The 22806-nt window shown below is 36.2% G+C and overlaps 2 pseudogenes; both read left to right on the top strand.

Moving 5' to 3' along the window:
- Nucleotides 1–1204: 1204 nt before the first annotated feature.
- On the top strand, nucleotides 1205–22545 carry LOC114388480 (annotated as a pseudogene).
- Nucleotides 16890–17291, top strand: LOC114404187 (annotated as a pseudogene).
- Nucleotides 22546–22806: the final 261 nt, after the last annotated feature.

Below are 22806 nucleotides of genomic sequence, written 5' to 3'. Positions count from 1 at the left end.
CAACTAAAAAATCACTCTTACTTTAGATAAACATAAACTAAAGGACAATTATATATGTAAACTACTATATTTTTTTAAGGAGAAATGTTAGGGTCTCACAATCTAACAGACTCTTTTGAACACACATTCTCTCATTCGTTGAAATTTATTGGAAATCATAAAATTTAGTGGGTTCCACATAGTATTCAATGACTTTCTCTCTCTTGATTTTGTAGTTTTCAATACATTTTAACACATATGAGAAAGTGTGAATGAAAGAGTGTGTTAAAGAGTATGTTACTAGCATTCCTCATTTTTTAACAATAAAAATAAGGCTAAATATATTTTTCGTTCTTATAAATATCAAAATGTTGAGAATTTGTCCCTACAAAATTTTTGATATGTTTTTCATCCTCACAAAATAGAAATGTGTGTTTTTTTGTCCGAAATTAGGTTTAGACGAATCCAAACCTAAGTGTTTGATGTGTGTCCACTAAAAAATTGGACATTATCCTACTTTTTCTTTCCCTTTCTCTTTCTCTCTCTCTAATCCAACGATCCCAACCTCTCTTCCTTCTCCTTCTCTATCCTTTGTCCTCTATGTTTCTACTCCGAAGCCTTCTTGTCCCAGCCCCTCCTCCTCTCACCTCCATGACAACCTCGGTGACGAGTGGTTTGCCTTCCCTTCTTTCTCTCTCCCTCCAAATCTAGGACTACGATGATGACTTCCTCCTCATCAAGCCTGCCTTCCACCTCCTCCGTTGGCTCAACCATGACACCGCGCACCATCGCCTCTTCCATTGATGGATGCCTCCACATCGACAACCAGATCTGCGAGGGTGTAGGGTGGAGGCTTTGCGAGGATGGATGATGAAGTAACACATTTTAATAACACATTTAAATTTTTTAATATATATATACGAGTTTTGCTAATGTATATATATTTGTTTTTTAAATATGAGTAGTTAACAAGTTATACCTAGATATTATCTTAAAATACACCAATAAAATAATTTATTAAACACTTATAATAAAAAGCAAATATGTGTAGATTTGCAAATATTTGTAGACTTAATCCTTAGTTTAGATTAATATAATAATAATAATAATAATATCATACTAAAACATTGGAGAAAAAAATTGTTTATTTATGTATTAATCTGTAAAGTGGATGATGAAGTAAAACTTCACAAAACGAGATAGAATCGACCAAGTAAAACGTTTCTAAAAAAAATAAAAATCAGTGCGGGACATGGAAAGGAAAAGTCACAATTTCACAACGGTCCCTTCCTCCGCGCCAGTCTCCGCGCCAGTCTCCGCGCCAGTTAGTTATTGTTTGTCACCTTATTATATGCCACCCCTTTCTTCTCTACTCACTCCTCCAACCACACACACATTAACCCTCTCTCTCGCACTCTCTTCTTCTTCTTTTTCTTCTTCTTCCAGGGCTTCGAAGGTGACTGTAAATTGCTAGGGAACCTTCTCAACGACATTCTCCAAAGGGAGGCTGGCTCCACCTTCGTTGACAAGCTCGAAAAAATTCGAGTCCTTTCACAGGTTCTCATTTTTCTTTTCACTTAAAATTGTTGTTTTTTTGGGTTTTTAATCAATACCCTACTTTTTTTTGGTGTTTTCTTTAATGGGTTTTGCTTGCTTTACCTTTTCCTAGAATGTTCTGAGTATGCTGTTGATGGTTTTAACGTTGATTTTGTGTTTTTTTAAGTGATGGGGTTTAAAAATTCGAGTCCTTACACAGGTTTTCATTTTTCTTCCACTTCTTAATATTGTTATTATTTTTGTTTTTTTAATCAATACCCCAATTTTTTGTGTGTGCTTTTTTTTTTTTTTAATGTCTTTTGCTTGCTTTACCTTTTCTTAGAATGATCTGAGTATGCTGTTAATGATTTTAACATTGATTTTGTAAATTTTCGGTGATGGGGTTCTAATTTCTTTTTTTTTTTTTGGTTATCTTTTGTTCTTGTCGTTGTGTTTTCATCACTATTTTATCAATTAGAATTCGGTTTTGTTCGGTTGTGGAGAAAATGGGCGAAGGTTGAAACATGACATGCGTAATGCATTTAGACTTTCATGATGCATGCACGTGGGGTTCTTGTTTTATACAAAGACTCAAATAATGACTGAGCTAAACCTCTTATGCTGGAAATTTAATTGCTTTTTTAGTTAGTTTTTGGGTTCCTCAAGTTACGAATGAAATCTTCAATATTCCATGTTCAGTTTGGAAATTCAATTGCTTTGTATCAGTTACAGTTTTTGCCTTTAGTGAATCATCATTTTGGTTCGTGAAAATGTAATGCATTGTCACATAAATTCATCCTTGAAATTAAAGAAATTCCTAATAAGTCTCTAGAATTCATTAAGTCCTTAAACATAACTACTTATTGTCATTTTGGTCCCTAAACATTTGTTAATATTATCATTAATTCATAATTTTCTTATATTTTGGACTAATGTGATAGACAGATTGTATTTTCAGGAACTTATTTAAAATTTCCTTAGTTATAGCTTTTAGCTAGGGACTATATGTAAGAACTAATATAACAGACTCAAATGGTGGTTTACCCTTTTTTTGCCTAACAAGCAACAGTGCTAGCAAGAAATGTAGCAATGTTGTCATCCAATCATGAATTGTCATATAATTGAAAAATTGACCTTTATTCATGTGTGATTTCGTTGGTAATTGGTTAACAGTGTAACGATCTTTACCTTCGCTAGGAGTTGAAAATTCCTTAAGAGTTTGTTTTGGTCTTTAGAGTGCTTGTAATATGAGGCAAGCGGGAATGGAGGACATGGCTGAGATGCTAGAGAAGCAATTGGCTTCAGAGTTATCCAAGATGACACTGGAAGAAGCTTTGCCCCTTGCTCTGCCTTTAGCCATCATCTTACTTTGATGGTTATAGCTTAAACCCACCATAGGTATACATTCTTGTCTCCAACTATTGTTGTATTTTTATTCCATTAGTTGATAATTTGTCTTGTCTTTATTTGTCTGAGCTCTGTGCAAAAGTAAGCCGCAATCTCTCCAAAATAAGCCGAACCTTAGACTAATAACAACATTGAGGGAATACTATACTTCTTTAATCTAAGATTACCCCAGTATGATAGTCTTGAACAAGTTATGTTTTTGCAGGGTTCGTAAAGGAGGAAATATGGTTCTTGCTGCAAAATCTTGTGATGATATCTTTAACAACCTGTTGCAAGATGGGGTTTCTCCAGATGAGCTTTATAAGACAGTGTTCAAGCAGGTCTGTGGTTTTGTTCCTCATTTCTGGTTAATCTGCATAGTCTGAGACGTATAGATGAAAATAAGTATATGATCTTTCGTTGTCTATGCACTCTGCAAGCTGAGATTAAAGCATGTAATTATTTTCTTTCTTGACAATTATCTTGTTATTAATTTAGTGAAACATTATGTGTGTATTGCCAGGGATTTTAACAGAATCTGGTTCCAATTGCTATTGTCATTCAAAATCTAATTTCATTTATGTTGCCACAGGAGGTTGAAATTGTTCTCACTGCTCATCCCACTCAAATTAACCATCGTACCTTGCAATACAAACACCTTAAAATTGCTGTGAGTTGTTCTCTTTTCTGAATATATTAAATTACTGGAGGCTTGAGCCTTTAACTTTATGATATCATCTCTCAAATATTATGGAAGTGTGTTGTCTCTAACTACTTTTTCACCTTCAAGCAGCATCTTTTGGATTATAATGATTGACCTGATCTTAGCCCTGAAGATCGAGATATGTGGATTGAAGATCTGGTACCATTCTTGAACTATTTCCATTCTACTTAACCACCGGTGTTTGTACCCCAAAAGTAAAAAATCCACTAGTTTTTCAGTGTGGTAGATTATCTTTAAATGTGAATGGATAGTGGATTTCCTTTTTCTAACACACTTTATTTCTATTCTCATCAATCATATTGGCTTTTTTAGGTGGGAGGGAAAACTTCAATATGGCAGACAGATGAACTTAGGCGTTCAAAACCCACTCCAGTTGATGAAGCTAGGGCGGGTAAGCTGGTTGAGTATTATATGTTAGATATACTTTACCTCTTAGCTTTAGGCTTTTTAGTTGTTCCTAAGAATGGTCTATGGCCATTTTGACCAAGTGTTCAAGAGTTTTGTCCTTGTTATCCCCAAAGGCACCTACATGAACACATAATAAATCAATCTTTTAAGAGAGAATCCTTGACAATTTATATGTGTTAGGGTATTGAATATCCCTAACAGCAGAGAAAACAAGAGAAACAGAAAATAGAAGAATATACGGAAAATACTAGAAGCAAACTGAATTTATTCAAGAAGGAAACCTTCTTCCAAGGGAAAACCCTTTACAATTTCTAATTCTTTTCTACCCCCTCCTCTAATGAGAATACTCTTATTTATAATATCCTAATCCAACTAATTGATAAAGATAGAATAATAAAGATAAAGATAGAATAATAAAGATTAGATGATAGAATAATAAAGATAAAGATAGAATAATAAAGATTAGATGATAGAATAATAAAGATAAAGATAGAATAATAAAGATAGATGGCCCTAAAGATTAAACTAATAACTAATTCGATCCTATCTCCCGTGTAGGGGCTTTCTTCCTTCTGGAATAGACCCTCCAGATAACTGGTCTATATTGAGATCTAACAATATGTCATCTCTTGCATGATTTGATTCACTGTTAAAAAAAAAAGAAGTGGAAGAATCCCTTGGTTTATTTATTTTTCAATTCTCCCAGTATTGAATATTGTGGAGGAGTCACTCTGAAAAGCTGTTCCTCATTATTTACGTCGAGTTAGCAGCGCTTTAAAGAAGGTTTGTCATCTTTAATTTATGTCAATTAACTTGTACATTCTTTCTCTTTAAGATTTTCAGTGCAATTTATCTTTCCTTGCAGCACACAGGAAAACCACTTCCATTGACTTGCACTCCAATAAAATTTGGATCTTGGATGGGAGGTGATAGAGACGGAAACCCAAATGTGACAGCAAAGGTAGCATCTTCAAATATCCATTCATGCTGCCTGTACTTTTACTATGTGATTTCATTTTCTCAAATAACTACATGATTCTTTTTCAACACGTGAGAAGTTTTCTAGTAGTGGAAGCATAGTTGAATCTGTAATATCATTATATTATTGACAACCTGAAGATGTCCAGTATTACTGCCTGTCATTTTGGAAAGTGCAAGTTTAATGATGATTGAACTGGGAAAACTGCAGACAAAAATAAATGAGCTTTTAACATGCAAAATATTTGTTTGAATAATCTTCTTGGAACTTTTCCAATATTGTACTTTTTAGTCAAATTTTATATTGTCTCAGGCTAGGATAAAAGAGGTGGGTAATTTTGGGCAGTTGATAGCCAATGTAAAATTACATTGAATGTATTTTAGACATGAATAGCCTGAGAATTTGGTTTTTAACTGAACCCAGTAACATTGTGTGATCCATGTAGCTAACATCACTATTGTTGTTATTGTTCTTTAGATATGGACAGAAAAATGGCTTTTAAAGAAAAATTGGTTTCTGATATTAACTGATCCGTGTTTGACTCCATCAGGTGTGGGATAAAGCTTGATTGTGGTCGGTGTTGATGTTACTACAGTTGAAGGATGTGCTTTGCTGTTTCAATTACTAAAGTTTGTAGCGTGTAATTCAAACATTACGAATAAACTACAAGAAATTTTTTTTCTTACCTAGGAGTGGGATTTTCTTGAAGAATATTTGCCAGTTTGATTTGACCCTGTTATTCAAATCTGATTGTGTATTTGGTTTTCGTTTTGTTCTTCAGGTCACAAAAGATGTTTCACTTCTGTCAAGATGGATGGCGATTGACCTCTACATTCGGGAAGTGGATGGCCTAAGATTTGAGCTATCCATGAACCAGTGCAGTGATAAGTTGTCAGAACTGGCACATGAAATTCTAAAAGGTTTGTCTGTTTAGTTTTGTGTTTGTTGATATCTTCCAAATGCTAATGGGCATAGCAGTCATCTTTGTTTTATATCATGTGACCTCTGGATACTGTTTGTCAAGAAGTAACACTAGTTCATGTGCACAGGCAAATTGAACCACTTAAAGATAATATAGTTTTTTATTTTTTTTCTTTATTGTGTTAGATTATCATGTGAATTTGATGGTCCTTTTGAAACCCTTAATATTACCGTGTAATATTTTGAATGATGATATTATGCTCTATCTATTTATCCTTGAGGCTTTGGTCATTCATTTAATCCCTCTTTGGTCTTCTTTTATGCATTACTTCTTTGGTGCATCAAGGCATTGTCCTCTTGGCTTGGAAATTCCTTTAAAAATTATCCTGACATATCTCTTTTGTGGCCTTACTAATAACTCAAACTTATCAAAATACGCCTGTGTTTTGCTCTTTTACTTTTCTCTTGTTTCCGTAGACATCAACCTGTCAACTTTTACCTCCAATCCACTTTGTCAAATCTTTTCCAATTGAATGATATGAGATTGACAATAGTTGCATACGTGTGGTAAAAGCTTTGAGGTCTTTTTTATATGTTTCCTCGGAATGTTTTTGCAAAAGGTTTCATATGATGAGGCAACAAAATCTGCTTTTTCAAATGGAAAGTTTTCTTCCGGCATGAAAATAGTTTGTAGATACTACAAAGTATTTTAAACCTTGGTGTGAGTTAGACTAATATAAATACACTATAGTATTTGATGATACACTGCAAGTGAAATGGTCATCCATTTATTGTTCTATTAATGCACTCACAATGTCTTTACATGATTAGCTGAAGATTTTTCTATATGATTTGTTCTTCTAGACTACGCCTTGTCACTGTTATATCCTCAAAGATATCTTTGATACTCTTTCAATCCACTTTTAAGACTTGATGATCACTTCTTTCTCTTCAGAAGGTAATGATGAGGAGGATCACCATGAGCACTGGAATGGATCTATGAGTAGAAGTCAGTCAAAACATCCTAATCAACAAGCTTCACCACTTCCGACTAAACTTCCAGCTGGAGCTCATATACCCTCTTGTGCTTGGCCTGGTACGTATAATTTTTCAAAAAATTGCTGTCTGGTTTTTTGTTTGCATATCCTGTTTTTAACTGGCATGTTCTTTTCTTCTATAACTGCAAAAAAATATTTACTTGTTGAGTGGCTTCTAACTTTAATAATCTTTAACAATTTTTAATTAAGGAATGATGCCCATTGCTGATTGCATGAACAAATGAATTGGAATCCTTCCAATCCTTTGAATAACTTCTCATGCTATCATGCATGAGGAATATAGTGCAATTTTATTCATATGCCGACATATATAAATTCTTGACCCAATCAAATATGTTATTAACTTATTATCTATTAGTATGAAGTTCTGGTTTGAATGTTACATTTCATGTAGAAGAGGGTGGATCTGAGTATCCCAGACACATGCCAGGAGCTGATCACAAGCAACCCAATCACAAGGTAGATCAATTCAAGAGATTTCCTAATTTGCCATTGAATCCTAGATAATACATGTGTACATATATTCACTGATAGGGTGGTGAGACTTCAAGTTCAACTGAGAGCAATGGTGGCAGTCAAAATGTCCGTTCGTCAATACCAATTTTACCAAATTCCAGTTCTTCATTAGTTTCAATGACATACTCTCCTTCTTTCAACTCTAGTCAACTTGTTGCTCAGAGGAAACTGTTTGCAGAATCCCAAATAGGAAGGACCAGTTTTCAGAGGCTTTTGGAGCCAAACTCAGGTTCCTGGAATTGCTCCTTATAGAGTTGTCCTTGAATATATAAAAGATAAGGTATTACTTCTGGTTTACTTCAACAATGCTTCAAAATTGGTTGCATGGACACATGTATTCAGTTTCTGCTGTTTTATTTTGTACAAAACTATGCTGCTTATGTCTTAGGAGTTTTTAGCTTTATAACCTGGCAGGCATGTACTAAATGTGCCCGTGTAGACTGTAGTTTGCAAATGAAATAAATGATATTGCATAACTTTTTGTTTGTTTGTTTGGGTTGGTAGAAACTACATTTTGGTTTAGAAGTGAAGTTCCACGGCAAATAATTTGGAAATATTGGGAGTCCAAAATATTTTCCCGTAAATGGACAATCTAAAACCATATTTTTTTTTTTATCTTATCTTTATTTATGTTGTTGGCTTGATTTTTCCTTTAGGGAGAAAGACGTGGTTATGAAATTAAGTCAGCAGAACCACTAAGGATTGATATTATTGTAGAAAACGTTGTGGCAAATAAAGCTCTATGAGATTGATTTCAGCATATATTGATATTTTCTGTATTATTTGTAGATAAAGAGTGAAGGACTTTTGAACTTGAGTCTTGGCACTACGGATTTGAAATTCAATTGCAAAATGTCTTTGTGTAGAATGACAGATAGCAGACACATGGATCATTAATTTATATGCTTATTAGGAACGTTCCTGGATATGATGAAATCATATTGCTTTTTGGTCAAAGACTGTTAAATGTACTAATCTTGAGATCAATCCTATTTGCTTTGTTCCACGGCTTTCACAGTGAAGATGATTATATAGATAGAACCATATATACGTTAGGATATGCATAGTATGAAAATATATTTTCCTAGTTTTGATTTGAATATTGTCTGTGGAGGATTTGTATCCTGGGGTGCCATTAAAACTAAATCACATCTACATTTTTATTCAATATGCAGATTTTATATATTGTCTTAATAACCGGTAATATTATCTTTCGTTCCATGTGTTTAGCTTCTGAGAACTCGTAGACGGTTGGAGATTCTTATCGACATGGTCCATCTAAACATGATCCTATGGATTATTATGAAACAAAATATCAGCTTTTGGAACCTCTTCTCCTTTGTTATGAATCTTTGGTATTCTTTCTTTTCTACCCTTTTACCCTCTAATATTGTGCAGAATTATCATTTAGCTCTACATTTCTCCAGCAATTATGTGGATCTGGGGTGCTAGCTGATGGTCGACTAGCTGATCTGATTCGAAGAGTTGCTACTTTTGGCATGGTGTTAATGAAGCTTGACTTGCGTCAGGTATGTTTCAAAGTTTTTTGTTCATTATTGTTTGGATAATCAGTTGTGGCCTGAAACTAGCAGTGTGACAGGAATCAAGCAGACATGCTGAAACCATTGATGCAATTACAAGGTATTTGGATATGGGTACGTACAGTGAATGGGATGAAGAAAAGAAACTGGACTTCTTAACTAGAGAGTTGAAAGGGAAGAGACCACTGGTTCCTCCCAGTATAGAGGTGAGATTGTTATACATAGCAAAGCTTTACAAGCTCTATATCCAGTAGGATGGTAAAACTTTTCATTTTAAGAAAAGGAAAGAAGTTGATATTTAAATTATTTTGAGCTTCTTTTCATTTTTCAATATTATTGATTGAAGTTTGAGAGTTTATTTTGCATAACTTTAGTCTACAACTTTGACTGGTTACATTACCTATAACTTGCTTTTTTTCTTTTTAGGTTTAAAGTTAAACTCTAGATCTATGAACTTAGTTTATGGTGTAAACCAAGGCTAGTACACTACACTTTGAGGAAGTTCAAAGCCAGCTAAAAGTCAATTCAAACTTTGATACAAATTTACCCAAAATAAGGACTGAAACTCCTTCTGTAACTGCCTATATCAGCAAATATTACAAACATCAACTGGTTCAATTAATCATACATATCTTTTTCCTAATTTCAGTTAAGCTCACACCCCTTATCAAAATATCTAGAACAGAACATGCGACTGAAACTGTGTATTAGCACTTCAACATTCCTCCTTGATACGTAAACAGAGCTTCCAAGGAGTGTTTGATTTTCTTGCTCAAGAGTTGTTCAACCAGAATGCATCTATCATACTACACACCTACACGATCACTTTACAAAAAAAGATGAGAGAGAAAGAGAGAGAGAGAGGGAGAGAGACAGAGAGAGGGCGCGAGAGAAGGAGAGTGACAGACAGAGACAGAAGAAATGAGAGATGGAGCGAAACAGACACGGCGAGGACGAGTGTGAAGCAGTATCAAAACACGGCGAGGACTAGCACAAACAGAAGAACTCCAAACGGTTCCCCTTCAAGGAGATGGAGGAGTATGGATTGAAGGGAAGAACCATATGGAGGGCGACGAGTCAACATTTTCGGAAGGGACAATGACTACGCTGAGGAAGAAAACTGGACTAAGGTGGTAAGCAGAAGATCAATGAAGGTTATGCAGAAATCCTCTTTAGCGGGAAGACAATCACAAAATCTGGAGATAGGGGACAACAACAAACACTATCGCCTTAACTGGAGGAACAATGCCGACATTACCTCCTTTTATTTCACCCATTTCCCCGACGAAGCTAATGAAGAGTTGCTATGGAGGCACTTCAAAAACTGGGGTGACGTACGTGAAGTATACATCGCTAAAAGGCTCAACAAGGATGGCCGGAGATACGGGTTCATGCGGTTCAAGGGAGTCTCGGATGCAAAAGGATTGGAGGTGAGACTGGACAACATCTTCATCAACGATTGTAAACTATTTGTCAACCTTCCTAGGTTCGACAGACCAGTTCGGAATACAGAGTTGCAGAAAAAGAACCCCATTAGGAGGAAGTACACCGACGAAGCAAGTAAGCCCTGCGGGGTAACTACTGGTGCTCTTCGGAGATCATATGTGGACGTGATGACTAAGGGGGGGGGTGCCAAGGAGACAAAAGGGCAGACGAGGCACAAACACCAACTATTCTGATCAACCCAGATGAAGGTGGGGAATATTGGTGTAACGAAACCTGGGTGGGCATGCTAAAGAAGGTGATGGAGGGGGAAACCTTAGAGGATCGTATCACTTGGGAGTTAGGATATAACGTCCGCACTAAGTTCCTCGGAGACGACATGGTTCTTCTCCCTAGGATGTCCGATGACAAAGCTCAACTCCTCATTCAATCAGAGACGGAAAGCGATGATTCTCTCTTTTACTCACTGGAGAAGTGGACGCCGAAATGTAGACCCAATAACAGGGTTGTTTGGCTCCAGCTGTGGGGATTTCTGATACAGGTGTGGGAAATGAAAAATCTCAGGAGGGCTGTAGCTGCTATTGGGGATGTCATCGAGTCAGACGATGACACAGAGGACCGCCGACGATTGGACCGGGCTCGAGTATTGGTGCGGACACCGCTTCCGCCGTTGATAAGGTCGGAGGTCATCGTCCGTGTGGGGGAGCTTGAGTATCGGGTATGGATTGTGGAAGAGACAGGGTTCGAAGGTGGGTCGAACCGGAAAGGAAGCTCGCCTTCCGATGGGTGGTCGGAGATGATAACATCGGACGACGAAGGGGAGGTTGGCGATGTTCTTGACGACACTAATACCAATTTCTCCTTCTCGCCGGAGCTGCCCAACCAGAAATTGTCTTCGTCTCGTAGCCAACGGGCAGAAGGAGGGACCGATGTGCGCTGTTGTGATCTTAGACCCCTGGGTAATATCCAGGCAGACGTTACACCCAAAGAAAAGTCAAAAGGCACTGTAGAAGGTATGCTGGGCTCTAGCTTTGGTAAGCTCAACCTAGGGGACAGCTTCGCAGGAACAGAAGAAGAAGCTGCTAACACCAAAGAGGTAACCTGCTATAATACCCTACAGGATGATCGAAGGCACAGGAATCACATAGAGGGAAAGTATTTGAATGGTGGAGCGAAAGTAGCTGCTGACCAGACCTTTATCGGGGAAGAAGAGGGACATGTCACGCAGTCTCTCTCTCCTTCTTTATCGGGGCAGATTCAACAAGGAATTGGGCCAGGTTGCATTAAGGGCCCAATTTCGACTCAAGGAGGGTGTAATAAAGAAGACATCCACCCAGTTGAGCTTTTGGGGGTGCAAGCTGTGCAGAATCAAAAAGAGGGTGGGCTAAGTAATGATTTAGGCCCAATTTTGAAAACTGACGGGTGCCATAAGAAGGAATCCCTACCTGTAATCCAATCCATAAAAGAGACTCCAGACAAGTATTCTAAAGTTTACTTTCGACAACAAAACTCTCTCTTTAAGGCCCGACTCTCACAGATTGAGGAAAAGCATCCTCAACTTCAAGATGGCATCCAGGCTCTAGCAGATCAACTTGCCAATCAGGATAAGGTCAAAAATCAGAGTTACGTGGACTCAGAAAGGAGGTTAAAAAGCATAATTGAGTGCAGTGATAAGGTGTTGCAAGAGGCTCAACAATTATGGCATCTCGGAGAAAACTTAGGCATGGAGACAGTTACAGATAACCTACATTTCCTTCACAGTTATGCTTCTATGGAGTGTAGAGACAGAAAAGAAGCTAAGGAGATGGGGAATAGGAAACCTCTTAAATGAATATCCTATCCTATAACATTAGAGGGTTGGGTAAAGGTATTAAGTGGGCCTCTATCAGGAATTTGGTTGGGAAGCATAAGATAGATCTTCTTTGTTTGCAAGAAACAAAGAGGGATTCCGTTGACAAGGCACTTTGTCAGGCTCTGTGGGGTCACTCAGACTTTGATTGGAAATGGTTTCCTGCGGTCAATACAGCTGGGGGGCTTCTCTGTGTCAGGAATAACAATAACTTCCAGGTTGATATTAAAATAGCTGAAAGGGGTTTCATCATGTTGGAGGGGGTATGGCTGGTAGAAAGTCAGAGGGTAGTGGTGGCTAATATCTATGCTTCTTGTGAGCTAGAAAGCAAAAGACAGTTATGGCAGAGGCTATATTTAATGAAGAATCAGTCCCAGGTTCAGTGCTGGTGCCTTGTAGGGGACTTCAACTGCATTAAACACCCAGCTGAAAGAATGGGAAGCACTCTTTGTAATGCAGACACTAATCTTATAGCTGAATTTAATGAGTGGCTCGCTGAAATGGAGGTAGATGATATTCCTTGCTTGGGCAAGCCCTTTACTTGGGTTAGGCCTAATGGTTCTTGTAAGAGCAAGTTAGACAGAGTGCTGGTCTTTGATGATTGGGTATCCAAGTGGCCTGATAGTTCCCTACACAACCTTGAAAGGAACTACTCAGATCATTGCCCTATCATTTTGAATTCTAAAAATATTGATTGGGGCCTTAAGCCTTTTAGGGTTTTTGATGCTTGGTTGCACAATAAGGACTTCAATAAGGTGGTGAGAGACTACTGGTCTGCTAATCAACCTATGGGATGGGGGGGATATGCCTTGAAATGCAAACTTCAGAAAATTAAGCAAAGGTTAAAAACCTGGAGCAAAGAAAATTGTGGAGACTTGGGCAACAAGGTGAAGCTAATCCAGCATAAGCTGAATGACTTGGAGAATTCCCTCACAGCTCAACCTACTGATCAACAAGTTTAAGAGCTCAAGAAAGCCCAATCTGACCTTTGGGAGCAATCTATTCTTCATGAATCAATATTGCGACAGAAGTCTAGATGTAAGTGGATCAAAGAGGGAGATAGCAACACTTCCTACTTCCATAAAATCATTAATTCCAGCAGAAGGAGGAATGCCTTGAGGGGGATGCAAATTAATGGTAGTTGGGTAGAAAACCCTTCTGCCATTAAGGATGCAGTTCTTCAGCATTTTTAAGGCAGATTTGTTGAACCTTACCTGCACAGACCCAACTTAGATGGGGTCTCTTTTAATGTCTGGCCTTCAATCCAAAGTGAGATGTTGGTGGAACCCTTCAAAGAGGAGGAGATATCTAGTGCAGTGTGGGCTTGTGGCAGTGAAAAAAGCCCAGGGCCTGATGGGCTTAATTTTAGCTTTATTAAGCACTTCTGGAAGGAGCTGAAACCTGAGTTCCTTAGGTTCTTCTCAGAATTTTATGTGAATGCAGTCTTCCCCAAGGGTCTCAACTCATCATTCATTGCTCTTATCCCCAAGATCAAGGACCTTCAACTTATTAGTGATTTCAAACCAATATCTCTAATAGGCTGTGTCTACAAAATTATTGCCAAAGTAATATCAAATAGGCTTAGCAAGGTTATGAATCATCTCATAGATGAAAGGCAATCAGTTTTTGTTAAAGGCAGACAGTTGCTTCATGGAGTTTTAATTGCTAATGAGGTTGTTGAGGAGGTTTGGAGATCTAAGAGACCTTGTTTGGTGTTCAAAGTTGATTTTGAAAAAGCATATGACTCTGTGTCTTGGCATTTCCTCTTTTACATGATGAGAAGAATGGGGTTTAATGAAAAGTGGATTGGCTGGATTAAGGGGTGTCTTTCATTAGCATCAATATCTATACTAGTGAATGGAAGTCCTACTTCTGAATTTAAACCTCAAATAGGCTTGAGACAAGGGGATCCATTGGCTCCCTTTTTGTTTGACCTAGTTGTTGAAGGCTTGACAGGCATGATGAGGGCAGTTGTTTCCAAAAACTACTACCACAATTTTATGGTGGGAAAGAAAAAGATCCCAGTCAACATACTACAATTTGTTGATGATACTATCTTCTTTGGGGAACCATCTATGGATAATGTCACAGTTATTAAGGCTATTCTCAAAAGCTTTGAAATGGTATCTGGTCTCAGAATTAACTTTGCTAATAGCCAATTTGGTGCAATCGGCCAAACCGAGGACTGGTGCAGATTTGCAGCTGATTACCTGAATTGTGGCCCCCTGCAGTTTCCATTCAGTTACCTAGGGATGCCTATAGGTGTCAATCCTAGAAGGAAGGTGGTGTGGGAGCCCATAATTAGAAAATTCGAGGCTAAGTTGAATAAATGGAACCAGAGAAATGTCTCAATGGCAGGCAGAATTACTCTAATAAGTTCTGTCTTGACAGCTTTGCCTCTGTTTTACATGTCTTTTTTCAGGGCCCCTTCAGTAGTGATAAATAGGCTTACTACTATCCAAAGACACTTTCTTTGGGGTGGAGGTGCAGAAGGTAAAAAGATAACTTGGGTGGCTTGGGATCAAGTGTGTGCTCCTAGAGATAAAGGAGGCTTGGGAATCAAAAACATCAAGGCTTTTAATAGAGCCCTCCTTATCAAGTGGAAGTGGCTAATGTTCCAACAACCCGACCAATTATGGAGTAGAATTCTCACTTCAAAGTACAAGGGGTGGAGAGGATTGGAAGAGGGCCTTCCTAAGCAAACCCATTCCTTTTGGTGGTCTGATTTGAGGTCTATAATTCATCACAGTAGCATGGGTGATGTCTTAAAGCAGTTTCTTTGGAAATTGGGCAGTGGTGATCAAATACTATTTTGGGAAGACTCTTAGGTGGGTGATGGAATAACTCTTAGAGATAAATACCCAAAATTGTATCAAATATCCTCTCAAAAATTTCAGACAGTGGAAAGCATGGGGTCCTTTGGAGAAGCTGGTTGGGAGTGGGAATTCTCATGGAGAAGAAATCTTTTCGACAATGAGTTGGGAAGAGCTTCAGCCTTTATTGAACAGGCTACAACACTAAGCCCTAATGCAGCTTTGAAGGATTATTGGGTGTGGGGAGCTGACCCAAAGGGAATCTTTACTACTAGAACTGCCTATCTTTGTATTAAAGGTGATCAGCCAATTGGCTACCTAAATCGTGGCTTCAGTCAGCTGTGGGAAATCAAAGTACCTCCTAGAGCCCTATCCTTTGCTTGGAGACTACTTTGGGATAGGTTACCGACTAAGGAAAACTTAATTAGAAGGCAAGTTGTAATTGAAAATGATCTTTGCACCTTTTGCCAAAGCCAAGTTGAATGTGCCTCCCATCTCTTTTTCACTTACAAAAAAGTTATGCCAATGTGGTGGGAGTTTAACTCTTGGGTCAAGGAAGACAGAGTTATGCACTGTAGGCCTGGGGACAACTTCTCTCAGCACTTCTCCTTGGCTGGTTTGAGGGATTCTAATAGAAAGTGGAAGATTTGGTGGATAGCAGCTACAATATCTATTTGGAACCTTAGAAATGACATGATTTTTAAAAATCAACCGTTTGTCATCCCTAAGCTGGTGGATAATGCAATCTTTCTCACCTGGTCTTGGTTGAGGGGGTGGGAAAAGGATTTTGTTGTTCCTTTTCAGCAATGGTCCTCATCTATGTCTTTGGCCTTTACCTAGTGTGGGGTGTATGGTTGGGTTTTGTAGTTTTCTTTGTTGGGTTGCTATTTTGTTGCTTATGTTTTCATGTCTCAGGAGATGGCATCTCCTTTGTATCTTTGTAGTACCTCTGGTACTATTTCTATCTAATATATAAAATATTTTTGGCCGTTAAAAAAAAAACATTCCTCCTTGATAATATTATGACCAGTTACAACCAGTTAAAAATTAACTATATAGGTCTGGTAGTAACTAAGTGTCCAATCCAATCAATTGAGGCTTTGATTTCATGGGAGTTTCTAAAGTTTTTGACATAATACATTGTTAGGAATAGAGGGCAGGGAGCCTTGATTTCGAGGACAAGGTGACCTCCATACCCTACTGAATTCTAATAAGGTTCTTTCTTGCATTTTCATTTCAGTTCATTACTAATTGATACAATTGTAATAGTTTTCTGGTAGTGGGAAAAGGGAAATCATAAAGAATTGCTCTTTACAAAATTATCTCTAACAAATTTTGTTATAAGTGCTATAGTCATTTAGGTAGGTGGGTCTTGATATATTTTTGGGCCTGGTAGGTGCTGCTGGTATTGCTATGATTGCCCACCGCTGGAAAACCAACCTTGTCCTCAAGGTTGGCCAATAAAAAAAAACTGAAACAGGGGTGGGATTAGAAAAAACATGAGTGAAGTTGTGTTGTTTATGGGCTGGCTTGGGCCTTGACAATGATAACCCTCGAGGGTTATCAACAACATGAAAGGCGAGAGGACTGGGTGGTGACCTGTGCCGCAGAGCAAGGAGTGAGAGTTGTGAACGACGGAATGCATGGCTAGGACCTTGATAGCTGAACACCACTGTCAACGAAGCGTAGACTCGCACCGGCCGTGGTGGTGGTGGAGGTGATGGCAACGGATACGAAGGTCGTGGAAGGGAGGCAAAGGTTTGGGAAAGGGAGGAGCCAAGGGGCACAGGACGGTGTTACACGACAACATGCAGGGCATCACGAAACCAAAGATTCGCCATTTGGCTCGCAGAGGCAGCTTCAAGAGAATCAGTGACCTCTTCTAAGAAAAAACCCACAGAGTCCTTATGAACTTTATCTAGAACGTTATTCACGATGTTGTTACCTACACCGAGCACGCTAGGAGGAAGACGATTACCGCTATGGATGTTGTTGATGCTATCAAGTGGCAAGTCAAGGTTTTCTATGGTTTTGGTGGTCGTGGTGGTGGGTACAACCGTGATAGGAGAAGAGTGGAAGAACGAGGCAGACAGAGACAACAACCACAGCGGCGTGAGCGACCACCTCCACCAGAATAGGAATTCGCCAGCACATCAGAGGTGTAATCAACACCATCGCTGACGGCTTTTCCTATGAAGGACAGTCCAACCAGTCCTCAAAGCGGCACCTACAGGCCATCTGGGACATCGACATTAATTTTGTCGACACCCCCCTATAGTGAAGTCTCCCTCCTATCACCTTTAAGGACAAGGACTTCAGGGCCATCAATCTTGTCAACCAAGACAACCTCGGTGGTTGTCTCCATCATCATAGTGAATTTCATGGTGTCTAGGGTCCTTATCGACCAGGACAGTTCCCCTGACATCCTGTATTGGAAAACATTCCAGAGACTCAAGGTCTCACCCGACATTGTCCACCCTTACGCAAGTCCGCTCCTCGGCTTTGTAGGCGAGAGAGTCGAGACCCGAGGCTATGTGGACTTGATGACCACCTTCGGTGGGGATTAAAAATAATCATAAATTACAAAAAAAATCAAATATATTTTAGCAGGTATTAAATAAATTACCACACATTTCTATTTTGTGAGAACGAAAAACATACCAAAAATTTTGCAGGGATAAATTCCAAACATTTTTATATTTATAAGAACGAAAAATATATTTTAGTCTTATTTTTATTGTTAAAAATGAGGAATGCTACTAACATACTCTTTAACACACTCATTCATACACCTTTCTCTTATGTGTTAAAATGTATTGAAAACTACAAAATCAAGAGAGAGAAAGTCATTGAATACTATGTGGGACTCACTGAATTTTGTGATTTTCAATAAATTTTAACAAATGAGAGAATGTGTGTTTAAAAGATTGTATGACCCTAACATTTCTCATTAAAGAATATAGTAGTTTACATATATAATTGTCCTTTAGTTTATGTTAATCTAAATTAAGAGTGATTTTTTTGTTCAAAAGGATGCTAGATGCTAATATAGACCTTCTAATTTTTAGGTGGGTCTATGTTAACATCCCTATATATAGGTAGATAGATAGTGATGTAAACTCCATTGGAGCTTGTAGGCCTAGGATCTTCTTCATCAATGGATTCATTTGCTTCTTGGAAGATGAATGGTAGCGGAATGGAGAAGGAAGAGAGAGAGGAGACGCCACTTCAAGGAGAAGATGAGTCTAGAAGAAGCTCACCATCATAGGAGGCCATGGATAAGAGCTTGGAGGAAGAAGGAGATGAATGAAGGGAGAGGGAGAGAAGAGCACAAAATTTTGTGCTCTAAAAGAGCTCTGAAATATGAAGTTCATATTCAAATGATCAAAGTTCTAAAAAATGCACACACATGACCTCTATTTATAGCCTAAGTGTCACACAAAATTGGAGGAAAATTTGAATTTCAATTCAAATTTTACTTGAATTTGAAATTGAATTTGTGGAGCCAAAATTTCACTAATTATGATTAGTGAATTTTAGTTATGGTTCAGCCCACTAATCCAAGATCAATTCCAAGATTCTCCACTAAGTGTGCTTAGGTGTCATGAGACATGTAAAGCATGAAGGACATGCACAAAGCGTGAAGTGTGACTATATGATGTGGCAATGGGGTGTAATAAGCAAATGCTCACCTCCCCCTCTAAAATTTAATTGGATTGGGCTTCTACCAATTTAATTAAATTTATTTCCAACCACATACATCATATATTCACTTAGTGCATGTGAAATTACAAAACTACCCCTAATATAAAAACTAGTCTAGGTGCCCTAAAATATAAGGACTGAAAATTCCTATATTTTAAGGGTACCCTGTCTACATTATGGAGCCCTAAATACAAGACCCAAAATTAATGAAATTTTATTCTAATATGTTCAAAGATAAGTGGGCTCGTACTTAGCCCATGAGTCCGAAATCTGTCCTAAGACTCATAAGACTCTAGGGCCTTCTCTTGCATCTTTGGCCCAATCTACTTGGAGTCTTCTATCCAATTAGCATATCATATATGAGGAATGTATCTTACATGAGTGTGAGAAGATTAAATTTGGACTGTCTAATCAAACATGAATGGTCATATAAGATGTTTCCTCTCATTATATATATATATATATATATATATATATATATATATATATATATATATATATTAAGAAGTGAGGATTCATAGAGAGTGACGACGCGAGAGTGGAAATTTTATTGATATTGTTGTAAACTGAACGATTGTTTTGATAAAACCATCGTGCTTAGCTTCAAATCAAAGATTGTTTTGCAAAAACCGTTGTGTTAAACTTCAAATCAAAGGAGATTCTATAAAAATCATCTTGAACACCTTCTTTTAAAGATGGTTTTTCAAATTAAAAAATATTAGTCAATTATTGTTTAATAAAATAAAATAGTAAACAAAATGAAAAATTATTTAAAACGATTTTTTGTAACCATTTTTCCGGCAATTTGATTTGTTTTGAATCGACTTGACTTGTTCATCATCAATTTCTTTTTCTATTTTTTCTTCTTGGGTTTTCTTGACCAATGACATGGACAATTCATCTGTTTTCCAAAAAACAAAAGTATAGTTTTAATCAGTTTTTCAATTTTTCAATTGAATTGACTAAGATTTTTTATTTTTTCTTATATTATTTAAAATGGGGTTAAATGAAATCCTTCAAATCAATTATTATATCCAGTTCCATCAAGACTAAAAAAAGGGTATCTACTCATCTAAGTTTTTTGTTTTTTGGTTTCACAAGAATTCTGAGTGTTTTGTTTCTGGTTTCACAAGAATGACAATTCTTTTATAGAAAATAATATTGTTTAAGGTACCACTGAATTTTTTTATGGATGGTACTATTGAATTTTAAATATATACATTTTTTTTTTATCAAGATCTAGTTTGTAGCAAAAAGAATACATCAAACCGCTCCATACAAGCCTATGGCCTATCCTATATAGAGCCTAGGTTAAGCCAAACTTTTTTTTTTTTTATAAAAAAAGTTAACCTTATGCATAAAATTTTATAAAAAAAACTTATTTGGTTATAAGGTAAAACTATAGGTCATTTAAAAAATCTTTTAAATGTAAGTTAAGTAAATATATATTTTTATTAACATTATTGATTAATAAAAAATATTATCAATATGATTTTAAAATAATTATTATTAAAATCAACAATTTTATCATATACGACAATGTATAATTGAAGGAAAATATACTTATATATTAATTTTTTAAAATAATGTAATTATCTCCCTACAAACTTTATTACATTTGTTTTTACAAGTTTATGACAAGTGTTGTAATCGACTATTATTATCCGTCCCAATAAACTAAATTAAGTCCATTCTATGGTAGTTGATGGATGTCCATTCCATAATGGGGTTTTGTTACACGCACCCAGCATAATAGATGGTGCACCCATCAAACGAGTGTTGAAGCTCAAGGATTGTCCAATCCATAAGTGGTCCAAATATTTTTTTTCTATTTTTTTTTAAAAACGTTTTACAAATTAATTTAAAATTAATGACCCAAACAAGAATCAAACCTTCGAGTTTTGTGTTATTAGCACAACACTCTAACCAACTGAATTAATAAATCAATTATATTATAAAATAATTAATGTCACTATATGTAACACTAAAATTTTTAATATTTAATGCACATGAAAGTTTAGATAATAAATTTTGTAACAATTAATTTTGATCTAACAATTAATTTGTTTACACATGTTCGTAGAAAAACAACCACTAGACCACATGTCATTCACTTATTGGATAATTCAACACTGCAGAAGTTGAGTGTTGACTAGCAACATAGTAACAATGAGGTGAAACAAGAGCCTAAAAGAAATGGAGAACAAAAACAACAACAGTGGCGAGTCGGAGCTGTGGGTGGTGGTTGTCATCTTCCTCTTGAAGGGCAGATCGATCCTCCTCGGTCGCTGCCGCTCCGCTGTCGGCAATGCCACCTTCACCCTTCTAGGCGGCCACCTCGAATTCGGTCACTCCCTTACTCTCTCTCATATTATGTTTTTTTTTTTTCGTCAAACATTTTGAAAACGAAATAATCAAGTAATGCTTAGTTTTGTTTTTATATTATTATTATTATTATTATTATTATTATTATTATTATTATTATTATTTGAACTTAATATGGGCTTAAAAATAACTTAGAATTTTATATAAATTATGAATTTTTATTATTATTAAACTGACCTTAGTTAGTGCAGCTTATATTTTTTAAGTGCAAATTTTATTTGTGTTTAGTTTAATTTTGATGCTTTATTATTAGTAAAACAAAATTGTATTATTAATTAAATAAAACATGTTAGTAATATATATTTTTAAATATTCTTTTAAACATAATCTTTATTATGAACTATTTTTTTAAAAGAGTTTTACTTTTTAAATTTTTAATAAATTTTAAATAAAAAATGTGTTAGAATTAGATGATTATGTTCCTAATACTTTTTAATTAAAGTTACTCTAAGCATTATTTTTAAAGTAATTTTTATAAAATAAAATTAAAAATTATCATTTATAATTAAAACCCACCAAGGTTAGCTGGGTGAAAGGAAAGTTATTAAGTTTGTATGATATTTTATGTTTAAACTCCATTACTGTTATTGTAGATAACTAAAAAAATATAGTACTTTGTTTAATAATTAAATGATGAGAAGAATTATGCATAGATAGTGTAATATATTTTATAGAATCATCTAATTGCAATTCATCAGGTATGATAAGTTTGATTTATTCTATTAGTACATAGATAGTAAACTCTTAAATGATAGTATAAATATAACAAATTGTTAATTAAATTTATTTTATCTAACTAATTTGGGGGAATTTTAATTTTTCAGGAGAGTTTTGAGGAATGCGCAGCAAGAGAAGTGAAAGAGGAAACATAGTTGGACATAGGAAACTCAGATTTTGACCGTAACAAACTATGTTAGAGCAGCCAAAAAAGTGTCACTATGTGACCATTTTCATGAGGGCAATGGTGGACGTGGATGTAGTTAAAGAACAAGTTCCACAAAATCTTGAACCTATCAAGTGTGATGGTTGGGATTGGTACGAGTGGGATCATTTGTCACACCCTCTGTTTGGGCCTCTTGAGAAAATGGTCAAAGGAGCTTTCGATCCATTTCCAATTTGATTCTGGTAATTGGTATGATTTTGTTTTGTGAGGATTCTTGGATAATCGTACGTTTGGGCTAGGTTTAATATGCTTTTGTATGAAATTTTTTGTTTAGTTTAACATATTGTGATGAAAACAATTATGGTTTGAATGGCATTCAGGATGCACGTAAATTTGTAAAACGTCTAATTCAGAAGCAACATTGATAGTGTTTGAATTAGGGTCCATTTATTCAAACCTATTTATTAAAAAATATTTTTTAGATAAAATAAACAGATTTTTTTATGTTTTGATATGTTTGAAACTGCTTTTGGTTTAAAAAATATTAATTTTCTACTTCTTTTTGAGAAGTTAACTTTATATGTTTCTTAAAAAAACACTTATTTCACAATTTTTTTAAAGTTTAAACAAACTGATCCTTAGTTAAATAATAAAAACAATCAATTATTTTATGTTACAAA

This window comes from Glycine soja, chromosome 2 (assembly GCF_004193775.1).
Source record: "Glycine soja cultivar W05 chromosome 2, ASM419377v2, whole genome shotgun sequence".
In the NCBI taxonomy this organism is placed as follows: Eukaryota; Viridiplantae; Streptophyta; class Magnoliopsida; order Fabales; family Fabaceae; genus Glycine; species Glycine soja.
This window is presented reverse-complemented; position numbering and strand designations above follow the sequence as displayed.